Raw genomic sequence first — 19396 nt, 5'->3', positions numbered from 1 at the left:
CCTACCATCTACCACCCGAACCTTAACCATCAATTGTAACCAGAAGGAACCGCAGGTGCGTTTAGAGTTAAGGCAAATAAAAATTTTTGTCAGATTATTGTCCTAAGTGGTGAATTTAGAAACATAAATGCACCAATCTACAATGTTTATTCCACATGCGAGTGCAAACGATTCTCCACCCACTCACGTGCGGGAACCAATGGTATGTCAGCTATCGCACTCTTCGGCTGTCTCTAGATCTGCATCCGGAGCCACGTAAATCGAGTGCAGGCGTGCTTGATATATTCTGTAAACGTTATAAATTAAAGTCAATATCCGGTTTGGTCGAATAACTTATTTATCGAATAGCGTTCTTCACGTTTAATTAGCAAGTATCAATTTAACAATGTTATGTTATTAAATACCAATACTTTATAAACATATAGATTTTAATTGCTGATCTTGTAAATACTACATAAGTACATTAAACTTGTATAAGTTAAGTCCCACCTTTACCTTTACTCCAGAGATCAGGATTGTTAATAAAACACCAGTTAAAGAATGCAATATGATATCCCTACCACCCATTACTGTTTATACTACGCAAGTAGGACGGTTAATGGTATGTTGCGAAATTTCATCACCAGTTATTTGTTTGTGCATATATTCACATAATAATGGCTGACAGAAAGGTCAGATCTAAAAAAATGTTTTGCAGTGAACCCTTTATTTACTCAAGTAGAATAATAATTGACTTTGGTTGATTATCTCGAAGGGAAGAGTATACATTAGGATGAAACTTGTACTAAATAAACTTGTATAAAGTAAATTGGGAGGCCTAAAATGTCGAAATTTCCAATATTACCCGTATAACCTGCACTGTTATATTTTTTTGTAGAATTGAATACAAATACTTATAGTTTCTATTTTTTAGGTGTATTAGATAATTATAACTGAAATGTAGGATATATGGAACTTCCTAAATTGCTCAGTTTTATATTTTAAGAATATGTACTTATAGTGAAGGGTTACACTTGGTTCTTAGGCATGAACCACTTGTGTCACATCTATAATCCAACTTTCCGTTTCTGTTAAACATCTGTTGACTAAAGGAGTCTCTCCTAAGTAAGGCTGAAATATTTCAAGAATTTTATTGTGATCATAAAGCTGTAATGTGGTATGAACCAGGAAACTTTGGTGACACAATATCCTTATAACTAACTGCTCTGTGCTTGGGAATGTTGAATGTTATAACTAGCGTGGGTGACAGAGGACTGTACAAGAATTAAACATTGTTGTAATCATCCGGAATGTGCAATTCAAAGGTGAATCCTCTAAGTCAGTTGCGAGGTGGGTTCACGCTGAGCACGCGAAGGTGAGGTTGCAGTGAGGTTTTAATGATGAGTAGACTTCCTCTACAACCACATTCCCGCAGAGTACCATTAGTTCTCTTCTTTTCAAGTTACGGATCTGTTATGTTGTTACTAGCGCTGCTGGACGGTAGAGCAGGCACCTCTAGGTCAATATGGCCACATCATACCGTCAACTATTGTTCACCGGTTAACTTTGTTTCGTCTCTGAGTGATACTGGAAACTGAAGGTATGACTGGATTAGAATAATTTTCGATGAATACTATCATAACTAAGATACTAATAATCGTTATAAATTCAATAATGAACTTTCAATAAATGATTAAAATATGTGATCAACGCTATAGTTTCAAGTATGTGACACGTTTGATATTCTAATTTTAAGTCAAACTAGCAAAAAAGATGTTATTACTTTATGTACATTGGTCAACGAATTTCAGTTATCCGACAAATTCGAGTTCTTTAGTACAAAAAATGTACTCTAAGGGTTAATAAATGTAAGGCTTTCTCATTAAAATAGGCTTCGTTATCACCAACAGATCATTCAATATCAAATTATTGAAACTACCACGTCAATTTCGAACTCTGTCTTCTTGTAGACAAAATATTCGAACTCGCTTGGGAGATGTGGAAATATCGAAATGGCGGCATCGTTAGAGTTTACGTCTCCGTGTTAGTGTCAGGGCGGCTGTAAAAGTGCAGTGAAACAGTGCTTGGAGAAGTAATAACCGAGGAGAAATATTGCTAAATGTGTTTGCTAACTATCATTGCAAAAGTTGTGCCAGCATTGCCACATTTATTGGGACCATTCTGTCCTCGAAGGCCTAGTAAGATTTAAAGTGATCTTTCATCGCACAAACCAGCACCGAAAGCGTCGTATCGGTTTTAAAACAGTTGTAACCTAACTTGTATTACAATGGCTTTACTGTATCATCAGGAGTTTGGATCTTTTTCACTCAAGCCAATTAAAAGTATCATGTATTATAACTTTTCACATATTCGGCATTGGAAGCGGACTTAAGCGTCATACTCGTCTGTTTGGATGCACGTAAAATTTAGTAATTCTACAATTAATACTCATTATTTTATTGTTAAAAAGTAGCGAAATAAATCTTATTTGTTTTATATACCATTCTAACTCTATGAGGTGTAATTCTAATCAAAGTTTACCATCTCAATTCTTACAAACATACTTATGATCGTCGAATTCCACAATAATTAATTGAACAAAACAAAACACTGTAAGCATATAATTAAACTTGTTTCACTGGCACTAATACCGGTAATGCTAGTGTTGATCATCTCAGAGTTGCCAATAATATTCCTTGAATGAATTCTGAGTGCCCCCAGACCTGTTACAGCTAGACACGCTTGGTTTTAGTGAAAAATAGATTTCTTGCTGTGTCTAGGCATCGGGATCAGATGCAGCAAGGTTTAATAGAGTGTGGAGATTTTTTTCAACCATCAAACTCAGCAATGCCTACTTCAATTTCATCGTCCAGTAATAGCTAAACTTGGTACATCTCCTGAAGTAAGTTGTCATCGGAGCTGATGCAACAACTGTTACTCATCTATGGGATGATTCAGCCGTGAAAATATATGGAGAGATAAAAACATTTTAAAATCTACAGACATTGGTAAACTGGGCAGGATGGGATGTGACTCAGGGCAGGACAGAGATGTATCATAATGACCAATATATCAAATTACTATACGAATGCTTGAAGGCTCTTTTAAGAAGACCATTTATTATAATTTGTTCTCTTAGTATAAAAAGGTTGAAATTCTACTTATTCCTAAAGAAAACCTTTGTTATGCTTCCACAAAGAAAGACAGGATATTCTGGACAGGTATGATTGGTATTACGGCCACATCTTGTCGAGATCTAAGAAGAAGGGCTTTTGGTGTCATGTCTCCTTGGAAGAAGAGGAGAATAGCTATGTACCAGTATCTCCAGTCAAAGCTTCAGTCCAGGTATGGTACGCCCTTATGTCTAGGCTAGTAACTGCATTTACCATTTATGGACCCACCTACTTCACCAGTCATTTCCCGCAGTAGATTATACCTATGTATCTACCCTTGCATCCCAACAAATTTTCAATCAGTGATGTGCCACATAAGTTTTGTTTTAATGCGTTTCTTTAAAATTGTAGTAACACTGACTGAAACGTAAGGTATTGAGGTAACTTAAATGAGCAAAAGAACTCGTTGATACGTTATAAAATATATTAATAATAATAATAGTTATAGGTTGTGATATGCGTACTATCACACAAGGAAATCATATTGGTGTTGGAGTTGTCATTTACATTTAAAGATAGCATGGTCTATGAAATGAACATTCCACCAGAAAACATTGACCCTGGAGTGGACCCCATATGTGTTGTTCTGAGGTTTAAAGGGCGAATGGTAGCCTTGTGCGTGGTGTATAGACCGCCGGGTGTCAGATATAGCTGCCGACCACCTCCATTTCACCCCTTGTTTGTTGACTTAGCGTTCAGTTATTTGTTTTCATGAAATTGACCTACTGTCAAAGACGTCATCTGAAGCTAAGTATTTACCTCGACTCTTAAAAGAAAGTAATACAATTCAGATGATGAATGAGCTACGAGACACTCGGCCACTTTGTTACACCACATTATAGTGGACAAGTCGGCGGAGTTCAAAAGGAACAGCGTCATCGATACATCAAATATCCAGGAATACAAATAAGTGAATATTTCGGATCATAAAGTTATATTTTGTGCACCGAATTGTGAGAAGGAAAATCTAAGCCAAAATACATCACTTACAGAGACTTTTCAACGTTTGATAGTCAACGTGCTGTTAGCCATATTGCAGACGTGAAGTGGCAAGATATTTGTGAAATAAATGAAAAATGTGAATAACATTGAACAAAACATCATTTTCAATATAAAAGGAGTTTATGATGAACGAGTGTCTATTGTATGCAAGAAAGTAACCAAGAAAGCGTCTTGGAAAAAAAATACAGAACTGGAGCTGTATCAAAAATAGATTACGTAAAAAATACAGCTCAGTAAGGAATGAACAGAGTGAACTTAAATGGAAAGCAAAGAGAAAGTATTTTTAGATAAATCCGAGGGAGTTTTGGAATTTCCTAAAGAAATGTGAAATTAAATCCGAATTTGAAAATAATGTCAATCTCAAACCCAAGTTCAAGGTGAATGAAGTCAATGAATATTTTACTAATTATTGTATATACAGTATTTATATTTTACATTGGGGTGATGTTAATGATACTTTTATGCTTATACCAAAGGAGATGAATTGATTAATGGATTTAGTTTTGCTACTGTGACGGAAAAATAAGCAAAGGAAGCCATGAATGAGATAAAATCAAAAGCAGTTGGCAGTGACAGGATATCTTTTGCAATGATAAAATCTGTAAGTTCTTTAGCAATCGGAGCCATTGCTCATCTCATAAACAAGTCTCTAAAAATGGAGTCTTCACAACAACTAGGAAATTAAGAATAAGACGACCACTCCCAAAAGTTACTACACCAAATGCCGTAGAACACTTAAGATCAATTTCCATCCAACCAGATATGTCCAAGATTTTGAAAAAGATAGTTGTTCTTGATGTATTTTGTAAACAGTGCTAGAATATTTCCATCGTTACAGTCTGGTTTTAGAAAAACTTTTTATGCTTGCGCTACTCTTATCAATCTGTTAAAGTGACATGCTAGAGGCAAAATACAAGGGCATATATAGTCAGGGCCTGATAAGTAGTTCCCTAGGACTACTAGACTACTTGAAAGCTTTTGAATCGATGCACCATGAGGTGTTTGCAAAAAAAAATTACTATCGTTTTAGTAATAACGTGGTCGATTGGATGAAGTCTTACTTGATAGATGTACTGCAAGTTAACAGGCTTGGAAGTGAAATATCTGGACGGTTGCTGAGGAAATAGGTGTACCGTAAAGTAGTTGTCTGGGGAAAACTCTGTACAACTTGTTCACAACTGATTTTCCAGTCTGTTTGCAGAGTTGCACTGCACTTTTATATGCAGATTACTCCAAACTGCATATCTCTTATGGGTCTTGACAGATGGAAACAACCATTGATTAGGTGAATTCAGACCTAGACTTAGTTGTTGAATTGTCAGTTATCAATGAACTGACTCTCAATGTTGGTAAGTGCACGGTTCTACACACAGCACCACGCCCCTTAACGAGAGTGGCGTGAGGGTTATGCTGAGTGGAAGGAGTTTGGCAGTCTGTGAAAAGGTCAAAAGTGTGGGATTTATGTTGGACAGCAAACTCACTTTCACTGACCATGTCACGCACTATATCCAGCGTGCCTTAGGCAGGATCAAGGGCCTTTAAAGGTTTAATAATCTACTGCTAGAGACAGCAAAATTTCAGCTCATAAAGTTACTGGTCTTATCAGTGTTTTTTTACTGCTATCCTGCATATCGCAGTAACATCTCAAGAGATGACACTAAGCAAGTATAAAAAAAATCTAGAAAAGTGTTATACTGTTGATTTTCAATATTTGACGATTCGCTCACGTGTCTGGTTGCCGAGAGACCTTAAATATGCTACATATGGCATTAATTTCCATGATAATTACTAGATGTAAGATTCTGTCCCTTAAGGAGCCTCAGTACCTGAGTAAGAGACTAATATACCACAGCAAAGCACGATCGGGAGTTTATCTTTCCCAGAGTGACAAGGGACATCGGAAGAAGAAGTTTCTCTTCGTTGGCCCGACATTGTACAATTTCCTCCCTGCATGTCTTAAAGAGGACATATCTTTTTAAGTTAAAAACAAACATTATTTCAAAAGTCTTATATTTGATTTTTATTAGAAATTAAGATTTTTACGTATGTGTTGATATATAATTTATTGTTATTTATTTATTGTCTCCTATATTGAGTTAAATAGTCTTAAAGAGGACATATCTTTTTAAGTTAAAAACAAACATTATTTCAAAAGTCTTATATTTGATTTTTATTAGAAATTAAGATTTTTACGTATGTGTTGATATATAATTTATTGTTATTTATTTATTGTCTCCTATATTGAGTTAAATAAATTTCAGATTATCGATGGTTGTTATAGCTTATTTAAATGTGGAGTTTGTAATATTTAAAAGTGACATGAGTTGCTCAAAAAATAAGTGTATCTGATTAAATAAAGGCTCCAATGAATAAGGCATATTTATTTATTTATTTAAAATTAACAAAAGAACACAATTAATTTTAGTTAAATGATTCTAGTTTTCTATCAACGCCAGAATCTTATTGAATACAAATAATAAAACTTACCATGCTATTTCAAACTATGAGATTTAAAATTTAATATAATGTGCTTAATATAGTTTAATACGTAACTTAACAGCTTATTTTTAACGTGCACCTGTGAAGCTAGACTGTATGAGAGATTACATAATAGATAAGAGCACTTAAACACACATCAGCTATCTTATCAGTCACACCGCAGCTTACCATGGGGTTGACACATCGTGTCGTCGCTGTATCGCAACTAACACATTAAAACTGTAGCGAAAGTTAAAATGTTGCAAAACATATCTAGATAAATACAGATCGGAAATGTACTGAAAAAGAGCTCAATATAAAATATGTAAATTCAAAAATCATCACTTGGCAATATTTTTCAGATAATATTGTAAAATGCGGCCTCCTTTTGAAATGACATACTAAACACTCTTTTGATAACACTCTCTCTCTCTCTCTCTCTCTCTCTCTCTCTCTCTCTCTCTCTCTCTCTCTCTCTCTCTCTCTCTCTCTCTCTCTCTCTCTCTCTCTCTCTCTCTCTCTCTCTCTCTCTCTCTCTCTCTCTCTCTCTCCGATTTTGTTCCTTCAGTTACTGTAAATATGTCATCCACAATTTCAATTTCAAGTATCCAAAATAAACTAAATTGTTTCAATTCGACACTAATACCATCTATAGTAAAATGCTGATAATATTGCTGACATCACTGTTTGTAGCACACTACGGCTGATGGTATTTGTTAATAAAAATACGAAAATCTGTAAGATTATTTTAAATGGTTAGTATTAATTTTACTTCAGAATTTTTACGAAAATATTGATATTTTATTAAATTAAAATTGTTAATAAAATACAGTGTTTTAAGCTGTTTAGAGCTTAGAAAGAGTATTATTAAATTAAAAATGTTTTGCTAAGCTTTAACGACGCATTTCAAACAGTGTAATGGAAATACTTCGTTTGTCTGTCTGCCTTTCCGATATCTCGAAAATGAACTGACTTAATGTAGACGAGTTTTCATTTCTATATGAGGAACAATAAGTTAGATAATAGTGCATGTCATTCCGTATGATTTGGCTAAGCGGGAGCGAAAATTTTATTAGTCTCTTGAGTAGAAATGAGAAAATACCAGAATAAATAAATTTGTAAGCAAAGTCAATGCACTCATTAGATATTCAATCAAGTGACATCGTATTACTACATGTGACCTAACTGTCCCAAAACGTACACAATCATTTTATTGTGACTTTGTGTACAGACTTGTATTATTTAAAACACATATATGAAAACCAAATTTAAGGAACAAAAGTGTGAATGTATTTGTAGCAAGATATGTAAAGAAAGATCTCATATGTAAACTTTAAACTCTGCATAAAACTCATTTCTACAAAAATGAGTTTTATGCTGAGTCATGTTTTTTCAAACTGTGGAATGATCTATAGATTTGATATTTTGCATGCAACCTCAGCGAAGCCTGTTACGACACGTGTACTGATACTTTGTTTTATGCACACATTACATAAAAACAATAAAAAATACCCTACTCAAATTGCTGAACTATTATTAATTCTAAACTAAAACCAAATTGTATTGTTGCGTTTACTCAATAACGTGTCGGACCAATAGCATAAATGTTACTAGATTTGGTCAAGCTAAAACCCTGGCGCTGTATCTCGTACTAAGATTAAGTACTACCCAATTCCTCGAGACAGTAAGCAATATATATATATATATATATAAATGGGTGTACGTAGTCGTAACATTAAGAAATATAGTATTTATGGGTTTTGTTTTCTTTTATGATACATAAAATGGTTTGAAAGTATCATAAAACGTTAACCACATTTATAACACGTTCGGTCTTCCTATTTTCAGATCGCGTTAGAAAACCAATTACCACAAAACTGGAAACGTGGTCTGGCAGAGTCCGAGGATCGTAAAATTTGTAATTTAGGTTGATGGCTCTGGAAATAACCGAAATGGGTCGGACGGGACGCAGTGACATTGCGCGCACTAGCGCTCCAGAGCTGCTGACGAGATTAACAAAGTTCCCTGATCTTGTGGAAGTTGGCCGCAGGATTGGCGGGAATAAAAATAAATGTTTCTTGGTGTGGCGGGAAAGCGCCTCTTGTTAAAATCGGCCGTTACGCAGGGCACCGCGATAATTTGCCGGAATGGCGTCGACATTAAAGTAATGGCATCTTTTAATTGTGCAGCTTTATCATTTCTGGTTAAACGAGGGCGGTTTTTGTACATAATACAGGCTTTTACGACGCATTCGACCGTATGCCACTTATCTCTGAACATTTATGATGAAAACATTTCACTTATCGGGTTGAAAAAAAGGTTCTTTTAGTGCATTCCTTACACATTCATTCAAAGTATACTTTATTTTTGTATACTAAGTAACAATGTTTGCTTTTGATAATAATTGAAAGTTGAAAACATTGACTAATTTAAAGAAGCATGTATTTTTACTTACTTAAAAATTTTACTATTATATTACTCAGTGTTACGACACTTGGTTCTGCGATTTATAACAAGCAATATTAGGAGATTTTCCTGCTTGATCTTTTTCTGCTCATAGAGGTACATTACAGGAAACGTGCGAATATTGTTTACAGTAAAGAATTTTAAATATCTAAATAGAGTGCACAATTTTATTTATTTTCTAAGAAAAGATATTAATTTAAGAAAACGATTACAAATTGTATTTACCACTCACTTCGGAAAAATGATGGCTTATGTATGGCCAATTTCAAATATTGGATGTATTGAACATAATCGAGTTTAAATTGTGCCTAATATTAATCTTGACGTTGCGGTAGTTTTAAAGAATATAGAATATGCACCTCCTACTTATGAAAACATATTTTTTCTGTATTTTCGAAAAAATATGATATACAAGGATGAGAATTATATAAGTCCTAGGTCTATGCCAAGGGCAAAGAAACGATCTACCACAGTCAAGTGTGATTGGTGTACCCACACAGCCGACGAGGGTGTTGCAAATATTTATTAAATTTGAGCTAAGCTAGCTTATTTACTCTTTCACATAAAACTAGATACTTCTAAGTGTGCTATATATTTTCAAATATTTTTACTGTAAGGTATATGATAAAGTTTACGGTATACGTAAGACAAACACGCTGATATAATTCTGGAAAAAACTTTGAAGTTTCTATAATAATAAGTTTGATTATATGTTTGATTAGTTAAATAATAATTTAGAGAATTTTTAAACACGACACTTTCTTATAAAAGACTATTTTCTTTCTCTCTGATGAACTACCAGAAGGAAGAAAATCGACCAAAATGAGATATGTATAATATATTTTAAAACTGCCACAGTACATTCAAAGATATGTAAACAATTTGATAAATTTTTAAACATAATCACATGCTGTATAATATTAAAACTGTTAAAATTTATGAAAGTCTGAATAAAACTGTAATTGCTGAATTACTAAAATTAATATTCAATGATAGATTTTTTTATTTGTACAGCCATTTCTAAACGTCGTAAACAAACTAACAGCTGATGAAATCTAGAATAAAACTACAACATCATCTAAAGAAAACTAATACGGTATACTATTAGCAGGGACATTTTTTCTACATATTCTTCCACTTACTTGTATAGCACCAATACTTGTAATGTAACTAAAAAACTAGCCTAATACACACAAATTTGTTTTCTAGCCATTTCAGAATGTGAAAAGAATGCATTAAAGTAAACGTTATTACATAAACATAAATTTTCTGAACATTATAATAATGACGGATAAAAGTGTAATAACGCATAAGAGTATAATAATACACAAAAATTAGTAAAACTTATCCTTCTCACCTTGATTTGAACATCTTTAATTTAATACAAAAATATAAAAAATTTAATATCTTTAGGGAGTTTGTCAAAAGCAACACTAATGACCGTCCTATAGTGAAATATTTGATATGTGATTATTGATGCACTGTGATGCCACCCATATATCTGAACCATAGTTAGGCTTTACAAAAGTATCTCCTAATTATTTACTCAAAAATTACCTGAAACGGTAAGATATCCAAAATAGAGAAGAGCACTAAGAACTGAGCGCTGAGCGAGACTGAGCTGAGCACATACACGTATCTAGGAGGCAAGGTAGATTAGATAAGCCGCCCTAGGGAGCGGGAGGCGCGAACACATGGCCTGGGCCCGAGAGGACAAACGAGCCGTTATCAGGCGGCTGAGTTATCAGGACACTCCCAAGTACACTCTCGGCACTGGTACAGTCGGTTCTGGCACTGACGGTTTCGTGTCAGTAGTTTATTATAACAGTCATACACATACGGCGTTCTCACACGAAGCTCTCCCTTAGTGACCCAAGTGTAATCCCCAATTGGAAAGATAATATTTGCCAGATTTTATCATGAGCAGCTACAGAGTAACTCATGCAGGATTTTCAGGTAGTAGTAAGATCACTAGAGAAGCTAGACGTTTGACCATTGATTGAATATTAAATTACTACGTTTAATTATTGACTGAGCATGAGCGAAGCCTGTAACTTAGGGGGCTGGAAAAGATGTTGGTGTCTGTCTCTCCGCCCTGTATTTCTAAAGCAAACTTATCTACAATGCTTGACATTAGTCACGAAGGATCGATTGATATATAAGCACCATCAAGCTCTAGGGTGATGCGGGTCACTCTATAAGATTGGGCTGAGCATTAGCAATAATGTTTCGTTGGTTTTATATGTAACCGCGATAGTAATGAGGAAATCGCAGAATATATAAATTTGTAAACATACAACATACTACATACAATGATATGATAATTTAACATTTAATATAATGCCGTATGTAGCCAAATTATCCATATTTAATATGTAGAAACATTATGAATGGAACTATATGAATGGAAACGGTGCCATCGTGGGTGTCCTGTATATTCTATAAATTCTACTTTCCTTTCTTTTGGTACGAGTATATAATGTCAATGATAACATTCACACAAATTACAACTAAGGTGAAGTATTTGTAATTATTGCTCACAATGGAGAGGCCAATAAATGTTTAAGCCTTGTTCCATTCTTCCTCAAGATCCATTGGTCTGTGTGAGGATGTTATGAAACAAAACAATGAAAAGAGTCAATACAGTATAAGGTTGATGGTAATGATAACAATTGTTACTGTCACAGACACAATTTAAACCTGCACTATCTCCTTAGATCAAAGTCCGACGTCTTATACCGATCACTACATCTCACCTAATTATCTGTTACAGAAAAGTACAGGTTTTAAGAATAAATGTTAAGCTCGTACTTAACTTAAATTTTTTAAGGTATACTGAAATCAAAATATTTCAACTTTGGGCGTAATAATGCTAAGCATAACTTATAAACATCCGTCGTTATAAGTAACCAATAGTTTATGAGCAAATGTTATTATCGCAAAAACAGTGAAAAATACACGCAATTAGAACAGTAAATTTAAATTATTACACAATTCTTATTTTACATTTAACTACTCTTACATGGGTTTAGCATATATGGTGATGAACTGAAAATTTCGCCAAAATATAGCGTCAATTATGCTAATACGTGTACATAGAAGAGGAGAGAAAATTGATTGATCGTAAATTATCTCACAGGTGCTCTAAGCAGACAAAATACTTGTATATAACGTCACACAAAAAAATAAGATGATCTAGCGTTTTATTCAACCTAGAAAACCCTATTCTTGGGTTCTATAGGCAATCAAAATGTGAGCCCATCACATGACACAGCAAATGGCACATTGCGAGGCAATCAGACTCCACGCCATGTGACCGTGAAAACACGTTCGTACGTTGAATGATGTTGTTAACCTCTCAATTGTACTTTGAGATATAGCAAGTTTAAATTACTAGCTATCTCTACACTCCACCTTCGTAGATCAGCCACTCAATACGTGCAATTCATTCATAAACTATGTGACAATGCTTAAAGGTATTTACGTTTTTAACGGACCATATTAGTTGCACTACACGTCAGGCGAGTTTGGTGTTCATAGTAGGTCTTATCATCGTAATAGCGCACAGCAAATGTGTAGCATACAGCAACATGACTGTTTAGTTGTGGGAATATGTATTTTCTTTAATTTAAAAAGTGAATGTCCACCAAATGGAAAAATAACCTCGGCATTGCCATCTAAAGTCATTTTTCTTTTCTAAGTATTTGAAATAGGCAAAAATGTATCAAAACGTAAAATTACTAAAAAAAGGATTTTGGCTGGTAATTTTAAGGAAAGAGTAATAGCTGAGAATCAAATATGATGATATATGTGTCATCGTATTTTATTTTTAAAGTGTACGGCTGTGATTTTTACTAAATCAAATTGGTGAATGCCTTAACAGTTGATACAGTTAAACATCTTTTTGTTGATATCGCATTGAAGATTGGAAACGATAGTTTTTTTTAAATATAATTTTAATATTCTCTTCAATGTTTTTAGCAAAAGAATATTATAATTTAATGGTATCTCATGGTTACTCAAGTACAATGTGAAAATTAGTTAGTAAGTATTCGAATAATATAATCTTCTTGTGTTCAGCTGGCATTCTTAGTATATGCACTAACAATACTAACAGATTATATAAGTTATATTGAAAGATATGAATTTTTAAAGGAAAGTAGAATGAATGCCATGTAAACTCACCCCACCCCCTTACGTTCACACACTATACACCAGGGGAGTTCCGTATGGTTTTCAATTTCCACTTCCATTAGCCACCAGTTTTTTCAGCATATTTTACGCAAATATAAACAGGCAATTATAGCCACTCGTGAATCTTGTTTGTCTTTCAATTATTTGGCTTTCACTGCGTGGACACAGCGAATAAACACATACGTTTTAACTGCTCCCAATTGTTGTTGTTCCCTAACAAACTATTAAACTGCTTGAAACACAATTATATATCTCTATACTGTTGCGTGCCTTTTTTAGATTTTATGGTTTATAAATGAAATATATTAATTTATATTGAATACATTACAATTACAGCTCGGGAAAATAAACTTAACGATAGTTCACATCTGACTGCAGAATTTTGGATTAAAAGGAATTACAATAATTTAGTAATATTTTATTCAATATGACAGTTTTGATCAATATTTTCTTAATTGAAATATTGGTCTCTCAGACCATGATCTAGAATTCCGAATGGTCTGTGCTTAATAAATAAATTTGCAATTAATGTCAAATGAAGTGATAAAATGGAAAAATTCTAACTGAGAATAGATTACTACGAATTAGCATTAACATGATGTACATATGGAAAATATGGATATTTTATGTAAATAATTTCTTCTATCAGTTTAATGAAACTAAAAAACTGCAGTTATTATCTATAAATCGGCATATGGAAACATAACATGGCTTGGCGTAAATTATCATAATTAATTATTACAACTAAGTAGAATTGTATAACGACCACAGATCTAATAATAACCTAATAATTTTACAATTTTCCAACCTAGCGTGGAAAGCAATTTAATTTATAACTTTTTAATTTATCCTTCACTTTATAACACAACAAAACCTAGGTTTCACTGAAACCATTTTCGGCAACGATTCTAACAATGAACGGATCCACTAAGGTATGATAGATTTCAAAACATTTTACACTACTAAGATTACAGATAACGAAACTATATTACTAATCAATTTAGAATGATAGGTTATATCTGAAACGATGTAATGTTTACGTACCATTATAAACAGAACTGGTATGTAACGTTTGTTTTATTTGTTCACAGCATCCCATGTTATATTCTATATTCTACGCTACAGTGAATGCTTATACTTTCTTCAGCCGAAGTAATTTACTGTGATTGCTATTTACATTATATTTTAGTTGGAACTTTTTGCAATTTAGAACTGCGCATGGAATGTGCAATCTTAAAGTGTAAAATAAATAAATAATATACCGAATTATGCTCATGAACAAATTTGATCTGAATGCCTAACCAACAAACACGATAAGTCAACATAAATACTGAAAGGTGATACGACAACCGTGTTTGGCTGGTGCATGGGCTCGTGGCATGTTTGGTCAAGGTAACGCAACAGATACGAGCAAACAGCAAACAGCGGGTGCGAACATCGGCAAGTCTACCCTGATCGTCCGTTCATTATAAGTGTATACTGTCTATTCATAACAGTAATAAGAGGGACTGAGGGTATTTAATACATAGAAATTAATGTGTCGGCGAAGAGTACCTTATATTTACAGACCGGTATTGTTTAACAGTTTAGTAGATCTCACGAATCACTATTCTCATACTATTCTTAAAATATCGTCATCGGTTTTCAGTTCTCTCACGGCAGTTGTTAAGATATTTAGGGAAATTTTACACAATGGGACTAATGGCACCAATTCTATCTCCACCTATCGCCCAAAAAATATTCTATAAAGCAAACAGTGAATTTTTATATAATCCACTTTCTTTCAGTTACAACAATTTTTCATTCCTACAGTTTCATCGATTTTTTATGTTACATCATAATATTTAAATGCCTTTTTCATTGTTACAATTGGTGCAAATGCCGAATGTGGTATCAATTAATCAAAAGTTCTGTATCAACTCTCTGTTGTTACTACTAATTATATTTATATATATTATATTTTGTTCATATCAAAATTAGAAACAATGAGTGAATATTTTTTATAACAATTGCCCTTACCGTGCAACATTAGAATAGACACACATACATATACTGTAACAAACAATCATCAATCATGATTATCTTTCTTACAGCGAATATTATTATTATTATATGCATTATGTATATCAAGGTTTATTTAAACCATAAGGATTTCAAAGTGGAAACTTAATATTTAATGATTAAAAAAAAGGATTTAACATACAATAGGGCCGCATTATTATTTTTTGTTCAAACATACAACAATTGTATGTAACATTAGTTAAAAAAATATTATAACAATTTAAGCTTTCTTAAGATTTTATAATTATATATTCGAAATTATAATTTTTTTTTTCATTTCATGTTGGTAGGAAAGGTTTAGAGTATAAATTAAATCCATATATTACGGTTATACTAATAGTTTTCGTGATGTTCACATGACCGTAGTAAAGTGTTTTCTAATGTATATTTTAATTAAAAGAAAATTCTTCCGTTACCAATTATTTTCGAATTTTGTTAGTATATGCAATGCAGAAGAATATCTAAAAAAATACAAATATTAGATTTCAAAAGAGTGAACATGCTTAAAATAAACAAGTAAGCCCACAAGCTATCTAACCGTCCCAAAACAACAGAATATCTTTAGTTCTTATGTATACATGAACAAAGTAGGAGTCTATATCTAATTTCATTCTCTACATGTCCTGCGGACAGATAGACAGGTGGGCAATCATGCAGACATCATTTTTACAAATCTTAGGAAGAAAAGAGGAATTATGTTAACCTGCTTAGTGATAGATTACAATGACATTCAGCAAAACTCAGTGGTTGGCCTTCCACCATCTTAGAACACCTTCTTGTTTACGTGTAAATGTAGTATCATGCAAAAGTTGACGTATCAAGACAATTTTTCGAAATATCTTGAAACGTTAACATTTCTATTCATAAATCTTGGATCTATATCAGTGTTTATATAACAAAAGTCAACGCTCTTTTCTTTTAACTCTATGCTGTTATGCACCAAGTCACTAAAACATCATGGATGTGTTGGTCTAGTTAGACAATACCTGAAAATAAGTTATATGTTAAATTCTAATATCATCATATTCAGATTGCTTAAATATTTATTTGTTCTGCATACTCACTACCATAATTGTAATCTAAAAATGTTCGTAATTCTCCTCTACATGGATCATGTACCATCACCAAACTCAGTATTTCCCATACAAAAATGAAGCTTCATATGAAATTTCAAATCTTTAGTTCAGTTCGTTTTCCATAATCTTGGGTAAATGCAGGCAGATAAACAGACACAACATACAGTTTTTCATCTCCTCGAGCTATCAGCAATTCAACGATCACGAGGAGCTGATAGCCAAGTGAAGTAAGATGATAGTTTTGGAGGCCGAACACTGTTATTCTAGTCTGGCTCTAATGAGACGCAAGCCAGGGTCAATTTACTGATTTATTTGTTGTGTTAAGTTTCAAACTATGCTATCCTCTTTCTTAAATCTTTTATCATCTTTTATTTTTATGCTATTAAAAACGCACTTTACGTATAAAAAATACGTTTACTAAGTATTTTCATATGTGATAGCTAGCCACTGTATTGATTGATTGATAATCTCATATCCTGAACCTTTTACAAATTTTCCAATGTATAAATTGAAGGAAAAAAGATCGTAGGGAGGCTTTTTTCAAGTGATACTCTCACACTATATTATAAACAACATCGATTACATTGACTTACATAAATAAATCTGAGACCCGGATTAGATCTGGTAACCCACTTTTCTGGTAGGATTACAGAGAATCACAGAGAATAATCTTAAAGTTTATGGAGCCAGCTTTAAAATAGTTTGATTTGATAATGGAAAAATACAAAAAAAATCCATTGCATATTCCTCTTATAATTTATTTAAATAAAAACTGTTATTTATAATACGTTGATTTACACTGTAAGCAACACACAAAAATCTCTAGTAATTGGAAATTATAATTCGCTTAGTTACATAAATACTTGTAGTATCCTTAGTGTATAAAAATAAAGACATATACGACCGACCTTCTACATCACATGAAATACTTAAGTATGAGCTCAATAAAATACAAAATCAGGAAACCAAACATTTTCCCGTGAAAGAATCTCAACTATCGCCACAACCACTTAGGACAGGGCCTTTTCGCAATGAACTTCTAAGACAACCTTAGGAGTAAAAGATATTCTAGTCGGGACACTCAAATTGCTGTGTACGCAGGAACATGTTAGGAAGTTTCATGGTAAAACTTTAAGTAACAGGCGGTATCTGAGTCCTATAATGTATTGATTATTCTCCTCTCTATCTAGAACATAGCCAATTGATGGAAGGAAACTTTGTGGGTCAATGTGGGTCAACAATTGTCCCGACTCAGCCTACTGACTCGGCCTGTAGCAACGTACAATACAATGCAATATATGGTGAACAACGTATTGTTTCAAATCTAGGAACTAAAACACGCTATGTTTCGATTCAATATAGTTACCATCCCACACAAACTGAGAGGTGGAGTTGAACACAATTTCAGGCAGAATTAAGCACGAGAAAAAAATGTATAACACTGTTGGTCATACTCAGGAGACCGACTAACATATTTTGGGATCCTATAAGACAACATACACGTATATGTTAGGTATTTTCAAAAATAAACTTTGGTAATAATTACCCGTCATTAATAATTCAGTAGTAGTATACGTATGTACTGTAGAAATCCATTGTAGTGCTATTGCCAACTTAAAGGAGAAATAATGAACAACATACAAACAGGCGCCTTATAATTTTAACTAATACATGATAATGGTTCAAACATAATCTATAACCTGTCAGTGTGTTTTCCATAAGTATGGTACAAATTCATAGTAACTTTAAGTAGAGTTATGAGAAGTGTTATTCCTGTTAATATTTTTGTCCTTTTGATATTTGCATTTTACTGATGGCCACATACGATCAAAGATTCTACTACCCTTTTTCTTCACTCTGTTGCAATATTTGAAATTAACTTGTATCATTGTATAAAGGGATGTACTGAAGGCCTAAATGATACGTAACCTACCTGGGGCATGTTGATTATTTGAGATGAAGGAGTTTACACATTGCATAAACAACATAGTCGAGGTAGACATATAGCCTAAACAGTCACAGTTGACGTTCGCGCCCCACTGTTTACCGTTTGCATGTATCTGTTTTGTCACCTTGACCAAACATGCCCGAGTCAAACAAGGTTGACACATCACCTTTAACACTTCGATGTGCTGTTTATTTATCATGTGTTTGGGGTATTGCAGTAATTCATTAACGTTTTACTTCTTATTCCTGTATACGTGTGTGGAGAATAATGTATCAACATACAGTAAATCAATGTAATATTTGGTGACACACAACATTAAATTTAATTCTATGAAGTATTAATTTGAAGAAATTAAAGTTTTTCTGAAATATCCTAATAATATAAATGCGAAGGTGCCTTTGTTTGTTCGTTTTGATTTCAAGTGTGATCTACTCTACCAATTTTACTGAAATCTTACATTCTTACGATTCCTGGGATAAAAATAGGCATATTCTTATTTGTAAAATCCCTCAGGGCTACGCCCCACTGGTCTTTAAAGTAGCGAAGACTTCCATTTGGCTTCTAAGTTGTTAAATATTAATTAAAAGAGATTATCAAATGAAAATCATTTGTGTTATATGTAAACATTGTTTTTTACAGCACAACATATGTTTAATTAATTTTAGAACTATTTTCAATTGGTTTACATTTATAGTGTGTAAATGCTCTAAGGAGTATGAAGAGCAACCAATAGTTTTCATAGAGTTTTCAGATTTCAGCGATTAAGTACGTACTTATCTACCCTAGAAAATGTCACAAAACATAAGATGATCAGAATTTGACTTCGAAGACTCACTTTGAAGCAGTCGGCAAGAACTCTGCCAGATATTCCAGCTCTAAACTATTAAAAATATTTTTTTGGTTTTGTAAAGAAACAAATACTTGTATAGTGTCATTTGTTATGAATATGTTATATTAAAATTTGTGAGACGTGAGTAACATTAACTTTTATTTACTGAACCACAAAACTAATGTTGAAT

At 33.2% G+C, this 19396-nt stretch overlaps 1 protein-coding gene across 13 annotated transcripts in view; it reads right to left on the bottom strand.

Annotated features, from left to right (window-relative positions):
* Positions 1 to 19396, bottom strand: part of LOC124357269 (CUGBP Elav-like family member 1) — a 1015984-nt gene that overhangs the window by 829197 nt on the left and 167391 nt on the right. The window contains exon 1 of one of the 13 annotated variants that reach the window (XM_046808845.1): positions 10656 to 10788. The exons of the other annotated variants lie outside the window; for them this stretch is intronic. The gene's annotated coding sequence lies outside the window, so the exon portion shown is untranslated. Of the gene's footprint in view, positions 1 to 10655; positions 10789 to 19396 lie in introns of those variants that run through there. 13 annotated transcript variants of the gene reach the window in all.

This window comes from Homalodisca vitripennis, chromosome 3 (assembly GCF_021130785.1).
Source record: "Homalodisca vitripennis isolate AUS2020 chromosome 3, UT_GWSS_2.1, whole genome shotgun sequence".
NCBI classification, from domain to species: Eukaryota; Metazoa; Arthropoda; class Insecta; order Hemiptera; family Cicadellidae; genus Homalodisca; species Homalodisca vitripennis.
Note: the sequence above shows the minus strand (reverse complement) of the source record. Positions and strands in the feature narration are given on the sequence as shown.